Source organism: Canis lupus, chromosome 10 (genome assembly GCF_011100685.1).
Source record: "Canis lupus familiaris isolate Mischka breed German Shepherd chromosome 10, alternate assembly UU_Cfam_GSD_1.0, whole genome shotgun sequence".
NCBI lineage: Eukaryota > Metazoa > Chordata > Mammalia > Carnivora > Canidae > Canis > Canis lupus.
Genome location: NC_049231.1, coordinates 10,714,312 through 10,738,812, shown reverse-complemented (window position 1 = coordinate 10,738,812; position 24,501 = coordinate 10,714,312). Strand labels below are relative to the sequence as shown.

Here is a 24,501-nt window from a genome sequence, read left to right as displayed (position 1 = left end):
AAAATTTAATAAATTTAAAAGCTAAAATTAAAAATAAAATGAAAGAAATGCCAGAAGAAAACTTCAAGGAAATCTCTTATAACATAAAACAAAATGATGAAGAAGATGGGAAAGATGAAACAAAGTTAAAAAAACTTGAAGGGCAATCTGGGAAGTCCAACATAAATTTAATAGCACTTTCAGAAGAGTCAAGAAAGAAATAAGAGAGAAAGCCATCATCAGAGGGACAATATAAGACAGTTGCCTATATCTGATCAATAATATGGCTTTGCATTAAAATAACCCACTGAGTTGCCAGCATTTTGAATTTTAGGAATTCTACATGCAGACACACATGAAATTCCAGGAAACATGAGATAAAAGACAGGTTGCATGATCTTCCAGAGGTTTCAAGAAAAAACAAAACAAAACACTACAGAGGAATGAGAATCAGAGTGGCACCAGACTGCTCACCAACTACCAGACATGAAGTTCTGAAAAATAATTTTTAAGTATAGAATTGTATGTCTAGTCAAACAATAAATGCAATGTGGAGACAGAGTAGTGATATTCTGGAAGATGCCAGATTTCAGAAAATTTACTTTCTACACATCTTTTCTGAAGAACATTATTTGACATTTCTAATAGCTGAGTAATATTCCATTGTATACATAAACCACATCTTCTTTATCCATTCCTCTTTCGTTGGACACCGAGGCTCCTTCCACAGTTTGGCTATCGTGGCCATTGCTGCTATAAACATCGGGGTGCAGGTGTCCCGGCGTTTCATTGCATTTGTATCTTTGGGGTAAATCCCCAACAGTGCAATTGCTGGGTCGTAGGGCAGGTATATTTTTAACTGTTTAAGGAACCTCCACACAGTTTTCCAGAGTGGCTGCACCAGTTCACATTCCCACCAACATTACTCAGCTATTAGAAATGACAAATACCCACCATTTGCTTCAACGTGGATGGAACTGGAGGGTATTATGCTGAGTGAAGTAAGCCAGTCGGAGAAGGACAAACATTATATGTTCTCATTCATTTGGGGAATATAAATAATAGTGAAAGGGAATATAAGGGAAGGGGGAAGAAATGTGTGGGAAATATCAGAAAGGGAGACAGAACGTAAAGACTGCTAACTCTGGGAAACGAACTAGGGGTGGTAGAAGGGGAGGAGGGCGGGGGGTGGGAGTGAATGGGTGACGGGCACTGGGGGTTATTCTGTATGTTAGTAAATTGAACACCAATAAAAAATAAATTAAAAAAAAAAGAACATTATTTGAGACAGACTCTGGCAAAGCAAAATGGAAATCTGGGGAAAAGGTAGCCATGGGATCCAATAAACTGGGGATTTAATCAAGAATACCAAGAAAAAAAAATCCAGTATCACAGTTGTAAAGCAAGCTAGAGACAAATTAGTCCATATATGAACAGAAAGTCCTAGGCTATGAGAGAATGCTCGGGAAAGAAAGTCAATTTTTAGTAACAGTAACATTAAGAAACTAGAGTAAAAAGAAAGATCATCTCATTGTCAACACAAATCAAAATGTAATATGAAAAAAAATCATATGAAGAAAATTAAACGAAGTAACCATAGAGCTGAAAGAAGTGAGAACCAATTTGTGCTTGTTTCATCAAGCAGCTCAATTAGTGACACAGAGTTACATCTCTCTTTGGGTTCAACCCCATTATTTGTTGATGAATAGTTGACTATAATACAATAACTGTAATTTTATTCATTCATTCATTCATTCATTCATTCATTCATTTATTCATGAAAGACACAGCCACAGATAGAGAGACAGAGACACAGGCAGAGGGAGAAGCAGGCTCCATGCAGGGAGCCCTACGAGGGACTCGATCCTGGAACCTCTGGGTCGCGCCCTGGGCTGAAGGCATATGCTCAACCCTGAGCCATCTGGGCTGCCCAACAATAACTATAATATTTTGAACATGAATTGGAACCAATCTGTGGACAAACCTCTGAAAAACTCACTTCTTGTATATAACACATTGTACACATTACAATCTGCAGCCATTAGGAAGCAGAATTGTAGGTAACAGGTTGGATAGCAATGTGAAGCAAGGCAAGTAAATGATCTTATTTTACAAATGCGAGTCAAAGATGGATCGAGGGCAGCCCAGGTGGCTCAGCGGTTTAGCGCCGCCTGCAGCCCAGGGCGTGATCCTGGAGACCCAGGATAGAGTCCCATGTTAGGCTCCCTATAGGGAGCCTGCTTCTCCCTTTACCTGTGTCTCTGCTTCTCTATGTGTGTCTCTCATGAATAAATAAAATGTCAAAAAAAAAAAAAAGATGGATCAAGAAATATCTATATTGTCAAAAACAGGAATATGACTGTTAAAGAAGTAAAAACAAGCATCACTAGGAAAAACCAGTAGGGGGAAGGAAGGTAGGTAAAGGTCTTTATCTATACTCCCAAAAAGGGAGTCCAAACTCCTATTTAAAGTCGGCCAATCCATGAGATAACTCAAAATAACAAGCACTTGCTTAGAATTATTAAAAAAAAAAAAAAAACCAACCAACAAACAAAACAACTAAAACCCAACAATAATGAAAACCATTGTCTTGGGGGAGTGAAACCAGGTAGAAACCAGAGGGACAAGGGAGACCTGAGCTTTCCACTTTGCATCTCCAGGGCCTGTCGGAACTTCTGCTTCCCTATGAACCTATTAAGACCCATTATAAGTTACACGAGGCAATCGTTTCACAAGTGAGTTTTTTTTTTTTTAAGATTTTATTTATTTATTCATCAGAGAGAGAGAGACAGACACAGGCAGAGGGAGAAGCAGGCTCCATGCAGGGAGCCCAACACGGGACCCGATCCGGGGTCTCCAGGATCACGCCTGGGCCCGAGGCGCCGCTAAACAGCTGAGCCACCCGGGCTGCCCGAGGCAATCCTTTCGGAGCAAAGGAGCGAGTTTAAGGGCAATACACTACATCAGAAATTCCAGAACATTCCTCCAAGTCAACACAGCGCGCCAGGTATTCATTTATCCAAGACCAGCGTGGTGGTGGCGGTGGTGGTGGGACAACGTTAGCCTGGCCGACGCGTCATCCCACGGCTGCGCGCGCAGCATCCGCTCCGGCCGCGGGGCTCCGCACCAGCTGTGGGTGACGGAGTGGGAAGCGCGGGGCGCGCACTGCCTGGCGCAGCCCAGCGCGCCGCCATCTTGAGCGCGGGCGGCCGGGGTCACGTGACCCTCCCCGCGAGGCCACCGTGGCTCCCGACTCCCGCCCCCTAACGTCGTCTCCTGCTTTTCAGAGGTAAGGTCCTCGCTGTTTCCCTCGGTGCGTCTTCCTCCCAGGCCTCACGTCGAGGGAGTAGCATTGCTGCGTTCGTGAGGGTGGGGAGTCTTTCTCGTGGCGCCGTGGTTTCGTCTACCTCTGCCCTTCCTCCTCCACAGGTACTGTTGTCTCTGGAGTGTCTGTCAGCTGAGGGGTCTTTGGTGTCAGGTATATCGAATTATAGAAAAATCTGTATTTCGGGGATCCCTCGGTGCCACGTTCCGCCCAGGTCGTGACCCTGGAGTCGTGGGATCGAGTCCCACCTCACGCTCTGACATGGATCCCGCTTCTCCCTCTGCCTGTGTCTCTGCCTCTCTCTGTGTCTCTGTGTAAAATGTTTAAAAAAAAGAAAAAATCTGTATTTCTTTGTAAACTTTTTTTTTTTATCACGAAAACTTTCGAACGGGGACGGAAGTAGACACGTGGCACGCGTGGGCGCGTGCTCGCTCACCTCGACCAGGATCGACGCCTCTTCATGGATTTCACTCTTTTATCTTCCCTCTCGTCGCCTTTTGGCATGAGTCCCAGCGACTCTTATCATTTTAGGTGTAAATCTGTATCTCTAAAAGGTAAGGGGTCCTTCCGGAACAGCCATGATTCCCATATGGGAAGGTGGGACTACTTCTCTTCCAACAAGCCAGTCGACAACCATGCATGGGATCTACGTGTAAATAGACACGCGGGTATGTTTGACCTCACTTCAAATAAGATGATCATTGTCCCAGTATTGGGAGGCAGGTGATGTGTGAATGGACACCTCAGGTCGTGACTCCTGTTTCGCTTCTAAATTTGAGCTCATTGGGGCGCCTGGGAGGCCCAGGGGATGAGCGCCTGCCTTGGGCCCAGGGCATGACCCCGGGGTCACGGGATCAAGTCCTGGTTGGCCTCCCTGCAGGGAGCCTGCTTCTCCCTCTGCCTGTGTCTCTGCCTCTCTCTCTCTCTCTGTGTCTCTCATGAATAAATAAATAATATCTTTAAAAAAAAAAAAGTAAATAAATAAATTTGAGCTCATTGTTTCTGCTGAGTCCAGCTCAGAAGGGGAGCTTCTCCAAAGACAGCAGCTCAGGCCCAAGGCGGCTCTAAGGCCCGGGTGCAGGGGGCTCCTGGGACTGTGGTGAGCCTTCTGGGAGACGGATTTCTGTGCCATGTAAAAAGCATCCTCGCCACTCTCACGTCTGTAAGAAACAGAGTTTTCAAGGTTTCCTTTTCTACTCACACTGCCTCATTGTTGTTACCGTTTTCTCAATCCAAAATAAGATAATAAAAAAAAAGACAAAACACCAGCCAGAGGTGATGCCCCAACATTCCCTTGTTCTCCCCCTTAGCACTTCGACACCCCGATGGTCTGTTGGTGGGAATGGTTTTACTTTGGCTCCAGTTTGAAATAAGCAAAATACATGTAGATATATTTTCTCTCTCTGGTGTGCACATCTTATCTTTTTTTTTAAATAAATTTTTAAATTTATTCATGAGAGACATAGGCAGAGGGAGAAGCAGGCTCCATGCAGGGAGCCTGACGTGGGACTCGATCCCGGGACTCCAGGATCACGCTGGGCGGAAGGCAGCGCTAAACTGCTGAGCCACCCAGGCTGCCCTTCCAGTAGTTTTAATTTGCATTTTTATTGTGTGACTGAGCTTGTTGTTGTGGTCATGTTAATGCTATTTTCATTATTTTTCTGGGAACCATCTGACTTTACCTTTTGTCTATTTTTCTTTCTTTTTTTTTTTTTAAGATTTTATTTATTCATGAAAGATACACAGAGAGAGAGAGGCAGAGACACAGGCAGATGGAGAAGCAGGCTCCATGCAGGGAGCCCGACGTGGGACTGGATCCCAGGTCTCCAGGATCACACCCTGGGCTGAAGGCAGGCACCAAACCGCTGAGCCACCCAGGGATCCCCAGCTTAAAACTTTTAAACGTCGTCAGTATTGGTTTTAATTCGTGTTAAAACTACAATCATGCAGTAGTTTTGTGATTTACTTTAGCTTCTGTCAGTGAATGTTGTCTCTGGTAGTTATTAGTGTGATGTTCTAATGATGCTTAATTTCCCTTATTCCTTCCATATGTATGAATTCTTTATTAATTAAAATTCTTTTCTACAGAAGAGTTGGTCTGTCTCCACCATTTATTTACTAATTTAGTTGTATTTCAGTATAGACTCATGGATACTTATTTTATTGTTTGGCTTATGATCCTATAGTATCATCATTTATTTTGCTATTGTTGCTCTAACTTTGGCCATTAGGAGCTATTTCAGGTTGTCTCCTGCGGTGCCCTTTTAATATGTTTTGTTGTTGTTTTTGTTTTGTTTTGTTTTTGTTTTGCTTGGTTTTGTTTTACCATTTCCTTATTTTCTGGCAACCCAGATGCTTTAGTATCATTTACGTTTTTTTTTTTTTTCTGCCCCAGCACTGGAGTCAGCCAGGGCTACATCCCTTTTCTAGGAGAATGATATTTAGAACCCGCGGTCTGGTTGCTGGTAGGCCAAGTATCACTGTTTCTAGTTTCTTTTAATGAATGGGAGTAGCAAATATAAGTAGGGACGCTTACTTATGCATGCACATAGGTATATGTTTCTGTTTCTATCTGTATACATATAAAAAATAATACTGTTAGTCATAATGTAGCCTTGACACTTCTTTTTTATCCAAGAAATCTTCCTTCCATTATCTGCAATGTGTTTGTATTATTATTCACCTAATATACAAGTAGTTTTAGAATTGCAAGTCTATACCCTTGGAAGGAACAAATTTATCAGAGTACAATCTTTAAATTCTTTTTGTTTCGAGTGTTAGAGTATCTAGCAGAACAGTGTTTTCCAAAGTTACTTCCATCAGCTACTTTTTACTCCATCCTCCTTCTGTGTGGTTATCTTAATCATTTGTAATATTCACAGTCTGCATTGCATCTTTCCCACCTCCTCACTGATTGGTTTTAGTTTATGGAACGTAGAATTTATTCAGTGATGTACAGTTCAATGGATATTTGCCAAATGCATAGAGTTCTATTTCCTTTACCACATTTGCATTCTGTTCCATTAGCGTCCCAGTTCCCTGTGCTGTTCCTTTGTGGTCGTCCCCTCCTCTGGTGAATCAGTGCCCAGTGGCCACTTATTTGTTTCCCTTCCCTGTAGTTCCAGAGCATTATACAAATGGAATTATATGTAGCCTTTTCATACTGGCTTCTTTCACTTAGCAAAATGCATTTAAGATTTATTTATGTCATTATGAATAGTTCATTGCTTTTTATAGCTAAATGGCATTTCACTGAATACACGTACCACAGTCTATCCATTTACAATAAAAAACATCTGAGGGGGATCCCTGGTGGCTCAGTGATTTAGAGCCTGCCTTCGGTTCGGAGTGTGGTCCTGGAGACCCAGGATCGAGTCCCGTGTTGGACTCCGTGCATGGAGCCTGCTTCTCCTTCTGCCTGTGTCTCTGACTCTCTCTCTCTGTCTGTGTCTCTTGTGACTAAATAAATAAAATCTTAAAAAAAAATCTGGGTTATTTCCAATTTTGGGAGCTTATGAATAAAGCTGTTATAGATATGTACATGCAGCTTTTGTGGGAACACAAGTTTTCATTTTTCCTAAGTAGATACCTAAAAGTGGATTGTTGGATGATAGGATTGGTGTGTATTTAAATTTTTTTTTAAAGATTTTATTTCAGCTTGAGAGAGAGTGTGTACATGAGCCAAGGGAGGAGCAGAGGGAGAGGGAGAAGCAGACTCCTTGCTGAGCAGGGAGCTGCTCAATCCTAGGATCCTGAGATTATGTCCTAAGCAGAAGACAGACACTTAACTGACTGAACCACCCAGATACCCTGCTGTGTGTTTACATTTGTAAGAAACTGGTTGTACTTTGCATTCTCATGAGCAGTGTATAACAGTTTCAGAATATACCATTTTGTCTTTTCTGTGGATACCCATTGGTCTTCATGGAGAAAGAACCTTCCAGATGGCACACAGTTATTCCTGGGACTCCCACAGGCTTCACACTGTTCCACTACTCCTCATTTGACCTTCACCAATGTGTCAGTTATTTTGCTTCAACTCTTCTTCCATTTGGGAAAAAGTATATAAAAAATGAACACAAGAATGAAAGAGCAAGTGGACTAACAAATATCCAATTAAAAGTATTGATTATTTCTGCTGGGAAGGAAGAAGTACCAGTGGAGTTGGAAATGCAGAAAGCTTCATTGTATTGATAATGTTCCTTGACCTGGGTAATGGTATCGTTATTATATTATCCTTAATACCCTCAAGCATGTTTAAAATCACATGAATTTAAATAATAAATACAACAAAACAAAACTATATTTATAAACCCTAGGCAGAAGCCAATTTAAAGAGTAGGTTCATGGGCTGTTTTTCTTATGTACGCCTGTATTTGCTTTAATTTAAACATTCACATATTACTTTTTTTACTCAGAAAACACAAATATGTTTTTTAAAACGTACAAACACTAGACTTATTTTTGTAACCCCGGGGCATCCCAAGTTTCACACATTTCAGTGACTTCGTTGATATGAGGTGTCATAAAAGCCTCCCTTGTTTATAAAAAGATCAGGGGAAATGAATTATCACTGTGATAAAGGGTTGAAATTGGGGCAGACTTTGGGGCTAGACTGATGTGAAAATTTTCCAGAATGTCACACATCTTGGGTTTATTTGAATTGTCCCCTCTGTGAAAGCAACATGTTTTGGAATCAGAGATACCACAAAGAAAAATCTGGTCTTCCTTTCTCACTGCATGAAGTAAATTTTTCTTAACTTCCATTTCCTTAGCTTTTAAGTGGTAATAATAAAAACTCCCCTGTTTATGGATATCTGATATGTGACCCAGTTGTGCCCTTTGCTCACAAAGTTCCAACTATAGCTGCCTTCTCTTTCTTTCTCCAACTGGCCCTGCTATTTATGCCCAAGACCTTGATACAGTTTCCTTGGCATGCAGTGCTCTTTCTCCTGGTCCTCCCGTGGCTGCCTCCTTCTCACTATTCGGGTCTCAGTTTACATAGCATTCCCTTAGAGAGACCTTGCCTGACTTTCCAGTGTAAAGTAGCTTCTTGTCACTCTTGTTACACTCTGCATAACTCTTACTACTATGATATTACCTCATTTACTGAGTTCTTCATCATCTATCATCCACCCTATCCCAGCTCGACCATCTTGCATTCAGAAGAACACCTACCACAAAATGAAGGGTCAGTGTATATTTGTGGAAAGAAAGAATGAATAAATAATGGTCATTCTTTTATTGAGAAGTTCTTAATATTAGATAGTTCCTACTAGATGCCTTAAGATCAAGGAATAGAAATTATTCCTTATTCTTTCCCTATCTGCATTAGTCCTACATTCTTTAAAAAAATTTTAATCACTTTTTTTTTTTTCTAAAGTACTATATAGAAAATAGAGCTATTTTCAGGAGAAGAGACTTTGAATGATGTAGTTGGAGGCTGGCAACCTAAGAGATGATCTTTCTAGGCCTGAGGGGATAAGTCCGTAAGAGAAGCCTGATAAAAGAAGCCTCCTCTCTCATATAAATCAAAAGGGAGGGGAGGAAGAGGTAAATAGAGAACAAGTTAAGGAACAGGATTTTTATTATTGATTCAATATGGTAGGTAAGAGATTGGGAGAATCTGAAAATCTTGAGGATTCTGATTTGGGCCACTGGGTGGATGGTGGTGCTCTTTGTTAAGATAAGGGTACAGGGACAGGAAGAAAAGGAGAACCAAGCCTGGAGAAGTAGGAAGAGCCTGGTTGGCTCTCCAGGGTGCGGGGATATATCAAGTGCTCAGGGTCTGGCCTGGACTGCTAGATGGGAGGTTTCTTATCCTCCTGAGGTTGTGGGAATAGCTGAGGTCACTAGGTGGTATGTGTAGAGAACAGGGTCAAGGACCAAGGCTTCAGTTACAGGTAGCACTGAAGGACAGAAAGGAGGGGGCTAACAGGTGGCCAGGGTGTCAGGAGGAAGGATGGAACAGCCTCAGAGAAGCCAGAGGAAGAGAGGCGTGGTCAGCCATGTCAAATACCGAAAGGGGGAGGGTTTTAAGACTGGAAACAAGTCCACTGATTTGCCAATTTGTGGTCACTGGTGACTTGGCAGTCACCATTTGAGAGGTTGGGGCGGAGGTGGTGCGGAACTCAGCGAGTAGTAGGCTGAACGGGAAGTGAGGAAGAAGAGACAGATCTAGTTTGTCTGGTCCTTAAGCGGGGAACCCGGTGCTGCGGTGGTAGTGCTGGGACGGTGCCTGCCGCGTTTTGGCAAGCACGTTACTTACACTGATGGCTCATTTTAAGCATGATCAACTAGGATCTCTCGCTCTCTGTCTTTCTAAATGTAGGTAAGCAGTGTCTTTCTGTCCTCAGTGTGTAGAATCATTTTTTTTTGGAAAACCTCAACAGAGATCGTTAACATCCCAAAAGTGCCTTGTTAGTTTAAGTCACATTTTCTGAACTCATTCTGAAACCTGATTTCATCACTCTTGGCTGCATAGTCTTGCTTCACCCCTGCTTCCTGAGCTTCCCAGACTCCTCCTAAGGAACTGGAGATAAGGTGCTCCTGTTACTGTAACCTTTGTGCATGGAAAACAAGAGTGAGCTCAGTTTTATTCAAGGAAAACAAAATGAAACATTTTCACAAGTGTTAGGTTTAGTTACTGAAGGAGAAAAATAGACAGAGGAGTAGAGAGAGACTTTTTTTTTTTTTGAGACTTTTTATATATAGCTCAGCCAATCGCGTGAAGTTAGTGGTGCTGAATGTTGGTGGGACCTGGAGGCAGAACGTGGGCAGCAGGTGCTTCCTCCCGGCCGCCCCGGCGAAAGGTTCCTAAGCCACTCTTGCCTTTTTGCGGATGGAGGCTCCGTGTCTGCACCTGAAGAACCCTGAACCCGGAGCTGGGGAGGTGTGGACCCGTGTCCCCACGCCCCCTGGCCTCTGTGGCATACGGCCCAGCACATGTTAGCAGTTTGTTTGGGAACCTGCGGCCTGTGGACATCCGATGAATGGCTTGGGTGTATGCTGACTCATTTAAGAACAACTGATTTAGAGAGCTGCTGGGGTGTGGGTGTTAGTGTACTGTGGTTGATTTTCCAGCATGCTACTAAAAAAGCAGTAGAAGGAAGCGGCAAGTGATGAAGTGGAAGCACAGTTATGGTACCGTTCAAAGTCCTACCTAGTAGTGCCTTCCTTTCCTTTGGGATGCCCCAGTAGGTAGCACCTGAATTCCGGCAACATTTTAGAAATACTGATTATATAAATAGTAAAAATTTCGGGTATTTACCAGGTGCCAGGCATGTCTCTAGATGTTTCCTGTACGTTAAATAATTGACTCCTTACCATCACCCCCTGAGGCAGATCTAATTGTCAGGTCCATTTTGTGGTCAGAGCAGCTGAGGCTGGGAATAAGAACGGTCCTGAGGATACTAGGGCCTCCATGGTGGAGCATGAGATTGAAACCCAGGTCTGATTTAAGTTTAGGTTCTAGGGGATCCCTGGGTGGCTCAGCGGTTTGGCGCCTGCCTTCGGCCCAGGGTGTGATCCTGGAGACCTGGGATCGAGTCCCGCATCGGGCTCCCTGCATGGAGCCTGCTTCTTCCTCTGCCTGTATCTCTGCGCCCCCCCGCCGTCTGTCATGAATAAATAAATAAAATCTTTAAAAAAATAAGTTTAGGTTATTAATTATGAAGTGCTAATGAAAGGTTAGTTTCCTTTAAACAGAAACTAGTGGGCTGTGCTTAATATTCTGCAAGTGTGAGTTCTGTATCTCTTCCAGGATATCTGTACATACATATACACAAAATAGAAGATGAGTGTTTGTCCATTTACTCTGAAAATGTGCACTAAATTGTGATTAAATTAGGCATGTGAAGAAGGGACTATAATCTTTTTACATGTGCTGAATAGATGAGTCCTTTTCATTTCTTCAGGTGGTTAATTCCTGCTCAAAGATGTTCTGAAGGTGACCTCTTGCTCTGGAGGGAGAAGCAGGTGGGCTGCCTTGGGTGGGACTGGGCCCTGCCTCTGGGGAGGCCCAGATTCCTTAAGACAGAGTCTATCAGAGAATCCTGGCTCCATAGAGAAAATAGTTAGCAAGGAGAGACAGCTGAGGGTGAGGGAATTACTCCAGTGGCATAATTTAGTATTTCAGACATGACACTTAATTGTCTGTGAAGTCTTTTGCTGATTCTGTCTCAGAGTTATGGGAATCTTTTTTCCATGGGCCTATTGCCCTTGTGCAATCTGAGGTGGGAGAGCAGTTAGGGGCAGAGGGTTTGCACCCACATGTCTGAGGCTTCATCAATATGATTCTAAAATAGAGACATCTAAAAATAAATAAAATAAAATAGAGACATCTTTTTAATTAAAAAATTTTAACTGCTTAAATTACTAAAGTGTGGAGGGCTACCCTCTTTTTTGGACCAAATGTTAGATATTAGCGCCCCCTGCCTGAACTGTTCTCTGACTACACTGAGCACTCCCCATGACACTTGCTCCCCACCTCCCTCCTCTAGGTCCCTGGTTTTCCCCCTCTGCAATCACCAACACTTGGGGCTGGGCTGCTCTGGTCACCCTGTCATCTCTTGGGAACCATCCTCACACTCTCCCCCTTGATCCCTGTGCTCCCATTTGCCAGTGTGTATGAACTCTAGGGCAGGCCCTTCCAAAATTCCCTGTAATAAAACTGAGACCAAACACATAAGTAGTAAAATTTAAATAACCACTCTTGTACTTGTGGCTTTTCTTAGAGCCCTCAAAATTGCTTAGCTTCCAGTTGGCCACCACCTAACACATAGACCAGTTCCTCCCCATCACCCCATCTATAGGAAGGTCCCAAGCAATGGAAACCCTGCAAAATTCCCCTAGGCCCCAGAGACAGGAAGCAGACTTTCCCACATTCTGCGTGAAGCCACCATGTTGACTATACTCTCTGTACTGGAATAAACGTCTGTCCATAGGGAGTATCCAACTGGGAGTATCCGTTTCCTTAAAGGAAAAACCTACCCCTTTGGTGTAGGTTTAACCTTCAGCTCCCCCAAATCATCAGAACACCTAGATCACACATTAGTGCCTCCCAGCTTCTGGGCTTTCCTTAAAGTTTCATTTGGATTCTGTACACTACCCTGGGTCACAGGGTCCCATACCCCACCAGTGTCCTTTCCACGGTCTTTCCTTCAGCAGGACAGAAGGGAGATTCAAGCACACACTTCTTCCTAGCATCCTAGCTCTTTACAAAGAGCTGTGGGATTTGACACATCCCACTCTGCACGGAGGCCCAAATAGGATAGGCCCAAATAGGATATAGGTTTAATAGGGCAGACAGAGGGGTGCCAGGGTGGCTCAGTGGTTGAGCATCTGCCTTTGGCTCAGGGTGTGATCCCAGGGTCCTGGGATTTAGTTCTACACTGAGCTCCCCGCAGGGAGCCTGCTTCTCCCCCTGCCTGTGTCTCTGCTTCTCCGTGTCTTTCATGAATAAATAAATAAAATCTTCAAAAAAGGCAGGGGGTGGGGGCAGATAGCATGGTTACCTAGGAGGAAACACTTCTTTCTCTGAAACATAATTTGCAGGACTAAAGATTTGTTAAGACACTCCCAGGTGACATTATATGGTACACAGTGTCCCATTTTGAATGATGACCAGCACTCAGAAGTACTCAGTAAATATGGAGTGAGTAAAGGTAGCGTTGACATTAGGGATGTTTCACTGCATTTGGGTCTTCCCCAAGCAAGGTTGGTGGATGTGTGCTTCCTATCTGCATAACAGCAGAACCTCCCTCAAGTATTTCTTTTTTCTTATTCTTTTCCCAGAATAAGGGGACTGTCTGACACAAAGATGAATTAAAATTTCTAGAAGACAGCAGTTTGCTAATTTTAAAATGGTTCTTTCCCTCATTTACTTCAGAATCAGCATTTACTACTATTTTTGTTATTTTAATGTAGTTAAAGTAGAAAGAATAGCAGAGAAGGGATTGTTTGACCTGGATTTGGATCCTGGCTCTGGGGCAGCCTGGGTGGCTCAGGGGTTTAGCGCTGCCTTCAGCCCAGGGTGTGATCCTGGAGACCCTGGATCGAGTCCCACCCCGGATAGAGTCCCACGTCAGGCTCCCTGCATGGAGCCTGCTTCTCCCTCTGCCTGTGTCTCTGCCTCTGTCTCCCTTTCATGAATAAATGAATAAAATCTTAAAAAAAAAAAAAAAAAGAAAAAGGATCCTGGCTCTGTCCTTCAATAGCTGTGTGATACAGGACAAATTATAACCTACCCGAAGTTCATTTTCAGCCTCTTCATTTTAAAATGGGAATATCATGAAAACTAAGTAATAATAATATGTTATTTGGAAGAATAAAATGCTATACACATGTAAATTAAAGTTTTGTTGTTATTGTTGTAATTATTCAAGCTTTCACTCATTTCAGGGCTTCCAACATTATATTTTGAGACAGGTTGCTCCAGGAAGAATGTAATGGAAAGCTAAAAGTTTCTGTTTCCTCTTTTTAGCTTCCATGCCTTATTAATCTTTATCCTGAAGACATTAGCAAAGCTAGTAGATACTCCTTTTCCTTAGTTGAACAACTATTTTTTGAGCAGTTACTATAGACTAGATGCTGATCTAGGTGTTGGGGGAAAATGTGAAGATTATAAATTGTTCCTGACCTTGTGGCGTTATAATCTGTCTGGGAATGCAGATTTTGACCATGTAATTCCATAATTAAGTGCAATTAAGACTGGTGTTCTGAAAAAAAGAATTGAGATAAGTGTCTTCAGGTGGCTCGTCCAACCAGGCATCTGCTGCGGTGGCTCTACCTCATTTCTGGCCTTGCCAGTGCCTTCTGTAGCATTGCTTGGGATTCTTCGGACACATCAGCTCCTTTACATTCTTCAGTCACATCAGAGGCTCTGAGGAACTCCTCCCAGGGCCAGTTAGCCCTGATGGAGTTTATCTCCATTTAAAAGGGTTTCTGGGTTCTTTGGAACTATGGGTTTTCTATGCTCCTCAAGGTAAACTTGTCTGGACCTTCCAGCAGCAGCTATGTGCCTGCAAAAAGTTTTAAGGAACTTGCTCAAAGCCCTCTTCATCTGCACCGAGGATGTCTGTCAGTGCAACCCTCTATGGTGTCTTGGGATAGGGATTAGGTTCTCAACCTCTTTCTCTGCTCAAGGTGAGCCACCAGACTCCCAGAGGTCAGGAGTATACAGCCTAGGGCTTACGTCTCAAACTATAATATGACCCAAGGTTATGACATGTTCTATTGACTGACATGTGGAAATGTATTCATGCCAGTTAGAGATGATGTGAGTTTATTGAAAAGAGTACTGGAGTCAGCAGACTGATCTTATTTATTATCATTCAGCTCTGTGATCTGGAGCAAGACTTCAGTTCTGTGGTTCTCAAGTGTGACACCTGTAAAATGAATATACTCATCACTTAAATGAGGTTTATTAAATTGTATGGAACTGAACTCAACATTTATGTATACATATTTTTTTGTCATCTAAATTATTTGGACCCTGGATTTTTTTATCCTTAGAATGTATATTATTTGATGACTGAAAGAACAAAATGACATGTGCATGTTACAGATTGAAGATTTATGTCCCCCTCCCAAACTCATATGTTGAAGCTCTTACCCCCAGTGTAATGGTATTTGAAGATGAGATCTTTGGGAGATAATTAGGGTTGGATGAGATCATGAGGATAGGACCCTGGTCTCATGGGATTATTGCTCTTATAAGAAGAAATACCAGGGATCTATCTCTCTGTCTCTGTGCACACACAAAGAAGAGGTCATGTGAGCACATGGAAAGATGGCCACCACTTACAAATAAAGAGAAGAGGCCTCAGAATGAAGCCAACCTTGCTAGCACCTTGATGTTGGACTCCCTAGCCTTCAGAGCTTGAGAAATAAATTTCTGTTGTTTAAGCCTTCCAGGGCTGTGACAGTAACCCAAGTGGATAATACAGTGCATAACAACATCTTCAAACATTGATTATAAAATAACCAGACGATCATAAAATCGTCTGAGTTTTTCTCCTCCAAACTTACGCAAAATCATGATAGAGCCATAAATATCTTTCAAATACTCTGATCCTGCTTTCTCTTCCAAGAATTCACAGTGACATCAACCTCTGGGGTGGAAATGCTGCATTCTGCTGAATAGAATCTAATTAATAAAATGATAACGTAATTTCAGCAATGCATTTTGTAGGCTTTACCACTGGAATTTTTTTCACTCTTCTGCTTTCCACTTTTTAAATCATGGGGGGTGGGGGTCATGAATGCTATTCACAAGCAAAATTTCATTTTGCTTCATTTTAAAAGGTCAGCGAAGAAAAAAATTTACCCTTTGATCTCCTGCATTCTTTTCTCTTTCTTTGGTCTAGTAAGTTTCATTTTAGCAAGGGAGAAGCAATAGGAGAGAAGATGTCTGTGATAAAACTTTGGAGCTCCAGAAAGTGATGAAAAAGACTATGAATCCTACTGCATGGGCTTCTCCAGTTAGAACAGAGGTAAAATGATGTGCTCTGAGTTTGTTGCATAAAAAAAGAGTTTTCCACTTTACATTGAATATTTGTTGGGAATGTATATAAAATAATTCATGTAAACTATCGTTTTTTACTAATGATGGCTGGGCTATTCAGAGAGAAAGATGGATGAAAACATAAATGTGTAGATGCTGGTGATACATAATACATTGTTTATTTTCCTACTGCATGATTTGCATTTTCTTCAGTTATGAGTTTGACTTTATACATAATTCTTTTCCTTTTCTAAGTTTTGATTTGTAATGTAACTATCAACTGTCGGTGTCCATCGAAAGATGAGTGGATAAAGAAGATGTGGTTTATGTATACAATGGAATATTCCTCAGCCATTAGAAATGACAAATACCCACCATTTGCTTCAACGTGGATGGAACTGGAGGGTATTATGCTGAGTGAAGTAAGTCAATCGGAGAAGGACAAACATTATATGGTCTCATTCATGTGGGGAATATAAATAATAGTGAAAGGGAATATAAGGGAAGGGAGAAGAAATGTGTGGGAAATATCAGAAAGGGAGACATAACGTAAAGACTGCTAACTCTGGGAAACGAACTAGGGGTGGTAGAAGGGGAGGAGGGCGGGGGGTGGGAGTGATTGGGTGACGGGCACTGGGGGTTATTCTGTATGTTGGTAAATTGAACACCAATAAAAAAAATATGAAAAAAAACAAAGGAAATTTTTTCTCAGTTTTTAAAAACTTTTTCTGTTTTATTTTGAGCTTTTCATTGCCTGGATTTTTTTGTTTATCAAGGAAGAAAATGAGAACCTGAAGTCCTTACTGCTGATAAGAGTTCATTTTTGGATATGTAAGTTAGTTAAATGGCTCGTGGTGGGAGCTAGCTTATTTCAGATAACCATAGATTCTAAAATTGTACTTGATATTTTTATAGACATAGCTGTTTTCTCCCCAAGAAGTGAATATTAAACTGCAAGCATAATTCCAGTCTTATATCAGGTGATCAAGTACAAAGAACTGTTCCAGCACTTGCTTTCTGAGTCAAACAGTCAAACAGCAGAAAACCACCTACTCATTCTAATTTATCACAGTTCTTACTGCTGTATTGTAGTAACGCCTTATCACGCCTTATACTTTATTTATATATTCTATATACAAAACTAAAGTTATAGATTTGGGGGTAGTTTTCAGTGTAGAAACATCCTTCCAAGAGCTCTGGACAGATCAGCCCATTTATAATGTAGCAGTTATGTTTAACAAAGGATTTTGTTATTTTCTCACTCTTTTTGTGAGACTTTGATAGATATTTTGGCCCAAATTAGCATCTAACTTCTTTTTTATATGACCTAAATTCTCTCTCTCTTGTATTTGTTTAGTTTCTTCTAATTACATCTCTACATGTCATATCTCATCAAATACATGAGCACCACACTGATTTGATCTCTGATTTGCCAAAACAGAGAGATTGCATTTATCAAAGGAAGATCAATTCAAACTTTGACTTTCTGGTTGTCGTGTAGCTGTTGAAAAGTTTCATATCCTTACAATTCCAGTATTTTCCCTTTCACTCCCATTCACTTGACTTGATTTTTCCTCTATTCTCCACCTTCTTTTTCATCAACTTTCTCCTCTCCTTGCATCAGTTGCCTCTTTGCATCAGAAACAATCAGTAAAGAAATGACTACTCCCTTCCCTGAGATGGGACCCTGAAGTGAAGGTTGAGTTAGCTTCTGAAGCCAGCTGAAACTATTCATCCTCATTTTGATCTGGAAAATGAGGAAGCTTTGGACTCTGGATGGAGCTGGTATTCAGAGCAGACATTTAATAAGTATTCATATGCCAGTATATAATCAATACTATATGCCAGGTATACAGTAGAAACTAAACAAATTCTCTTATTCTGTGTTCTGATGAGGCAGATAATAGACAAGTGTGTAAATGTGTACCATAATGGGAGGTAGTGATGAAAGCTGCGAGGAACAGTTAGGTAAGATCAGTTGTTGGAGAGGCAGTCTCCCTGAAGAGATGACCTTTGAGGCTGAATGAACTGGGAAGGAATCATTCGAATATGTAGGGGAGGAGTGTTTTGAATGAGAACAGCAAACAGGTCTCTGATAAGGGTGAGCCAAGGGTGTTTGAGAACCAGCTCTGAGGCCAGGGTTGGAGGGGGAAGGGGAGACACTAGCTGAGAAAATAAGCAGACTTAGAAAAATGAAAATGAGAAACATTATGTATTACAACATAAGAAGTCATTTGGGACAAAATAAACAAGAAAGCTGTTGGCTATTCAAAAAGGGAAGTATCCTGTAGCCTCCGCATCAGTGAGGAAGGCTTCCTGGCAGATGATGGCCTTGAGCTGTTCTCCTTCATTCATTTGCTCGTCTTGTATTTGTTGAGTGTCATATAGGTGCCAGACTCTGTGGCAGGTAGTAGTGGTACAATGATGAGCAAAACAGACCAAACCCTATGTCAGAGAGAGAGGAAAAGCAAAGAATTCCAGGAGTAAATATGTAATTACAGACTGTGAACAATGCTGCGCAAGTACAATGTAGCACATGTATGGGAAGAATCTAAGACCTAATGTAGCTTGGAGTATGGTGGGTCATTGGGGAAGGTGATGCTCAGAAAGTGACCACATGACTGGGACCTGGCCAAGCAGGGGGGTGTAAGAGCCACCTGGATAGAAGCAGCAGACAGTGGGGAGGCCCAGGTGAAATGAGTCAGACCTGTTCAGAAAACTGAAATGGCTACTACTGCATGGCTGAGCACAGCAAGAGCAGGTGGGGTTGGGTTTCCCCAAATGGAGCTACACCAGATTGTGTGGGGTTTGGGATTTTAAATTTTATCTTAAAAACAGTGGGAAGCAATGAAAGTAAGGGAATGTCATAATCAGATTGATGGTTTGAGATGCTTATGTTCCAAGCTGTATAGAAAAAGATATTGAAAGAGATCAAAAGAGGAAGTGGAGAACTAGTTGAGAGGTCATTGCAAGAGTCCAAGTTAGGATGATGCAGGCTTAGCCTAAAGTGATGACAGTGGAGATCAAGAGGAAGAGGAGGTATATTTTTGAACTACTTTCATAAGGGAAATCTCAGGTAACATGCAGAATTTTCATTTATGTGGTGAAAAAATTAGAAATACAAAAAACCCAAAAGCTCCAAGTTTTATGCACTCTAATATTCTAATAATGACATGTATTTTAGCCAGTAACCCAGGCATTGTCACTGCAGATTTTGCATGTCAGCAATAATTGTTTTATTTTTGCAAAGTCTTTGGGAGTTTGATTTGCTGATTTCATGCAAATTGCAAGATAGCAGTGCACTTAGTTCTTCAATAAGTAGAACTCCTGCCACGTGCTAAGAACAGTTATAAGTGCTGGGAACACAGTGGTGAGTGAATAGGTCGGATCTCTTTTTTTGAAGAGCTTGTATTCTGATAAAACTGACCTTTCTGTATATAAAGAAAATAAGAGTGGTATATTTCTTAAATACCTCAGTTTGATATAGGAATGTATAAAATTATTTCTGAATTCCTATGAGAAGGACTCCAAACTTCTGTTAAAAAAATTAAAAGGTAAATAAATTAACATGCAGATGAATTACTGGGAAAGTATTTTCCACCAAACTAACGAAGAAACAATGTTGTTACCCTAGAAAAAGATCTTGCATAAATTATTAAATAAAATAGAATCTCCCAGCAGAAAAGCTTACTAAAGACAAAAAAAATAGTTAAAAAAATAATACAAATAGCTTCCAAATAGAAAAAAAATTGACATTAGTAGTAATAAAAGAAATGCAAGTTAAATCAACCAGGTTTCTTCTTTAACACTAGCAAAGATTTTTCCTTTTTGAGTCATGATACTAAGTGGTAGATGGGAGTGGCTGAACGAGTGTAATTTGGCATAGCTTTTCTGGAAAGCAGTTTGGCAATATGCATGGTATGCTTAAAGTGTTAAATCCTTTTTCTTAATTCTACTTTTTATATAACAAATTAGTAAAGCAATATAGACAAAGATTTCTATAAATATAAGTGGGTAAAGTATTCAAGATAGAGCAGATCTTGAACTTGGGAGGTCAGAAAATTATTAGCTTTATGACCTGAATTGTAATTAGGTTTTTCAGAGCTTCTGGAGATTTTATTTTGATCAGCTGTGAATGGGTTGAACAGCCTCAGGTAAGAGCTACACCATCCACATTGGAATCTCTATTTCTTGGTTGGGTGAAGATGTTATACTGATTTAGTCTCAAAATAGGACTATAGAACTTAGGGCTTCCTTACTCTCCTGCCTTCAAAGAGCTGCATCAAGCTTCTTTGAGTCAGTGATTGAGTCAGAGCCTAAACATACCTGCCAGAAGCTCTCTGCTGCCATCTCCAGTCCTTTCCTCTCTCTCAGTGCTACCTTCCACCTCCATTCCAGATTTTAGAACCCCAACACATGCACACACACACGCACACAAGGGGACATGGTGGTAGATATAAAACAGTGGATTGGGAATCAGTAATAATTGGCAATGCTTGATAGTGTGTATGTCAGGTGCTGTGTATACTATGTATATTATATAACACATATTTACACATTTATATATATTAACTCAATCCGAACAGTAACAAAATAGTATCATGTCATAGAAGCTATTATGATCCCCATTTTACAGATGAGGAAACTGAGGCACAGTAACTTCAACAAAGTCATATAGCTAGTGTGGAATTTTTAGGTAGCAGTCTGGGTTCAGAGTCCTGCTTCTTAAATCACCATATCATTCTGCCTCTTTAACCAAGTGACTAGGGTTCATGTCCTGATTCTCCCACTTAACTAGCTAGCAATTAAGAAAGACACTAAACATCTCAGAGCCCGATTACCTCCTGGGAAAAGGGTAGTAGTACCAGCTGCACCGATGTATTGCAATGATGGAGTGAGATGAGGTGTATGAAGTTCCTGACATGTAATAAGTATTCAAGTACTTAGGACATTATTATTCATAAGTGCTTTATAATTTTATGTAATTTTTTACATTGCTTTTGCCTTAATATTTAACTACCACATGCAAATGGATTGCAAAGATAAAACTGTACCTTCCTGAAACATTTTTGGGCTCATTTCTTGTGTCGCAACATTTGATGGTAACGTAGCTTACCAAAGAGTTCTGATCCCCACCTCTTCATCAAGTCCAGACCATTTGTATGACTTGGACACCTATGACTGTAGACCAGGTCTGTGCCAGCTGTGGAGTCCACAGCAGTGAGTTTGACAGAAACTGTTGGCAGTTCCCTTTTGCGATGGTGAAGTGGCAGCTAGGTTGGGTACAGAGGAATTCACAAGTATGTTCTACACTGTGGTCTCTAGATGCAGAATTTAGAAGTGGGCTTGCCTGTATGTCTGATCCCATGAGCTGGTTTCTAAGGAGTGGCTGTGGTACAGAGTTTTATGTCAGTCACAAGAATGCAACTATAAGCACATCTTAATTTACTTTCTCACTTACGTGGTCACCGTTTGCTCATTTTGATCCTGCAGAGTAAGGGTTCTAAGAAAAAGAGAATAGTTTCCTTATATACCCCCAGATTAGAAGTGGAAATGAAAACGTCTTTTCTTAGTAAGTCTATCTGTACAGTGTTTAACAAGTTTCTGTGTTTCTTCATGCAAAATATATATTTGCTTGTTTTCTTTAATTTCCTTCTTTTTTTTAAAGGTATACATTAACTGTATTTAACCCCTTCCCCCAATCTCCCACTTCTTGTATTTTATAGCTGTGCAGATCTGAGGACATTTGGAACCAGCTGCACATCTGGCTCTACTGTTGGCTGAGATTTTGAACCAGTTACGTACCTCTGTGAGCCTTATCTATACATTGCAAATAATAATACCTAGCACATGGGCGTGAGAAAAGGATTAATGGGATATGTGTAATGCATTTTGCAAAATGATTAATTTTTAATAGATAATTTACAGGGCTAGGGAGCATAGCAACGTATAAAAGAGGGAACATATGTAGGGATGAAAAACAAGAGACCAGAACAAAGGAAAGGAGGAGAAAGTATAGGAAGTTACAAAATACTAAATAGGTAAAAGAAAAACAGATTTTATTGTGGAAAAAAGATAGAAGTTCAGAGTTCAAAATAAGATTTTGTCATTTGCCATGCACCACATAGTCAGAAGTAGAAACTAGATTACTACCACACCTGAGACCAAAATTACAGGCTTTCTTTTTACATACCTCAGATATCTCAGGTATTTCCTCCTTCCAGGAATCTTGCCTTGGTGTCATCATGGGAGGAAAACCCTTAAGAAAGTCAAGTAGAAGAGTAGAGACCTTTGATACTTACCAGGAGATGAGAAGCTAGACATTTTAGTCCGTTTTAGAAGGCCATTTCAGTGGAGTTTTGAAAGGAGTTATAGTGTTTTGTCCAGGAAGGATCTATCTTTGTTAGGAACTAATTTGCTTTCATTAATTATTATTATATAGTATTATATTATTATGAAGGGTATATTTCTTCATTGTAATGAAATAGATGGGTATGTACTACTTTATGGAAGTACTGAAGAAAAAAAAAGGAGACAGTATCCACTCTATCCAGCATGTACTCATTGGGTACTTGTTTAGATATTGTGGATACACAGATGGACATATGGCTCTTGACATGGGAAACTGTTCATTTAATTTAATAATAGTTCTAATCACTCATTCTCAAATTTGATGGCTTAAAACAATAGGAACTATTTATCTTTTTAAATAATTCTATAGGTGACCTGGTGGTTCTTCTGATCTTTGTTGATGTCTCTTGTGGTTGTAGTGAAATGGTGGCTGTGACTGGAGCCATCCAGAGACTTACTTGGAATGCTAGGATAAGTGGGCTTTTCTCTTTTTCTATATAATCTCAAGGCTTCTTCTTCACATGGACCTGTTCAAATGTCCGTCTATCAGGTAACTGATATGAGGTGGCAAAAATCAGTGTTCAAGGGGTGGGTGTAGAAGCCTCTAATCCTCTTTGAAATTAAGTCAAGCATTTACACAAAATCTTTTCCATTGCATTCTATTTGTTACTGTGAATCAAAAGCAGAGGTATATTGGGTAATTGACTCTCCCACCAAACAAAAAACTTCCACTAATTTGTAACATTTGCTGATTTTTCTAGTGTAAATAATTCCACCTTTGCTGATTTCAAGCCAGGGTAACACCATTGAACACAGAATTGGGAAGAGATGAGCACAGTTGATTCCTGAGAGCTCACACAAGCTGGCTATGGCATATCACTGGTATATGTCAACCAAGGCTCATTGTGAGAGGGAACTACACAAAGATAGGAACACCAGAATTTGAGGTTCATTGAGAGCCATGTTGGGATACTACCATAGAAGCAAGTAGTCTAATGGGAAGGATGATTCATAAATAGATCATTCCATTATTAGCATTCAGAGAAGGATATGGTAAAAGAGCATATTAAATGTACAGTTAGGAACACAGAGAAAATGAGTGACTGTGCCAGGGTATGTCAGTGAAAATCCATTTACAGTAGAGATGATGATTAAGCTGAATCTTGAAGAATAAGTAGGAGGGAGTTCAGGCAAAAAATGAGAAGACATTCAGTTAAAAGGGACAACATCCAAAAGTCCAAGAATTGATACAGTAAAATTACTTAGTAAATGGCAAAATATATTTTTTTTCTCATGTGATTGTAGTGAGTACATCTTGGCTACTGAAGTATTCTGTGCCATTGTTCATATTCACCAACCCCTAACATTTTGGTGTCTAAATTATGTCTCCTCCCAAACTTTCATACATACAAGTTGCACAAAATTCTTTGTCAGACCATGTGGATCAACTTTTGAAAAGAAATTTGGTTCCTATCAGTAGAAGTTTCCCTAGAGGGCAAAACCAGAAAGGCTAAAAATGTCTTCCTGGAATTTATCCTGTAGGAAATGAGAATCCCTCAATTTCCAAATAGTTTTTTAAATGTATTTTCTATGGCTGCTGTAAGAAATCTTGATATACATTTTTTAAAAGATTTTATTTTTAAGTAACATCTGCACCCGATGTAGGACTTGAACTTACAACCCCTAGATCAAGTTGTATATTTATCAACTGAGCCATCCAGTCACTCCTAAAAATCTTGGTATTATTGGGATGCCTGAGTGGCTCTGTCAGTTAAGCGCCTAACTCAGGGTGTGATCTTATGGGTTGTGAGATCCAGCCCTGCTTTGGGCTCCATGCTGAGAATGGAGCTTGCTTGAGATTCTCTGTCTCCTTCTGCCCCTCCCCTTGCTCATGCATAAGTGTTTCCTTTCAAATAAATCTTAAAAATTTTTTAAATATTTTAATGGCTTAAGATAAAACAAATCTTTTATCTTACAGTTATGGAAGTAAGAAGTACAAAATCAGTCTCACTAGGCTAAAATCAAAGTGTCAGCAGGGCTGCATTTCCTCTGGAAGTTCTAGGGAAGAATCTGTCTTCTTGCTCTTTTCAGCTTCCAGAGTCTGCCTGTATTCCTTGGTTCATGACCATTATTTACATCACTCTAACCTTTTGGTTCTATCACATCTCACACTACACACTTGGACCTTTTCACCTCCTTCTTATTGGGACTCTTGTGATTACATTGTGTGCTTGCAGATAATACAGGATAATCTCCCCATCTCACCATCTTTAACTCAGTCACATCTGTAAAGTCTCTTTTTCCTTATAAAGTAACATTTAAGGGGGGGTCTAAGGGACTG

The 24,501-nt window shown here is 40.7% G+C and overlaps 1 long non-coding RNA gene across 10 annotated transcripts in view; it reads left to right on the top strand.

Moving 5' to 3' along the window:
• Positions 1 to 3,159: 3,159 nt before the first annotated feature.
• LOC102151964 overlaps positions 3,160 to 24,501 on the top strand; it is a 48,941-nt gene continuing 27,599 nt past the window's right edge. For 4 of the 10 annotated variants that reach the window (XR_005365367.1, XR_005365373.1, XR_005365370.1 and 1 more), the window contains exons 1-3: positions 3,160 to 3,268; positions 15,673 to 15,798; positions 21,536 to 21,605. This is a non-coding gene — a long non-coding RNA (uncharacterized LOC102151964). The other 6 variants (XR_005365369.1, XR_005365371.1, XR_005365368.1 and 3 more) reach the window with 6 other exon arrangements.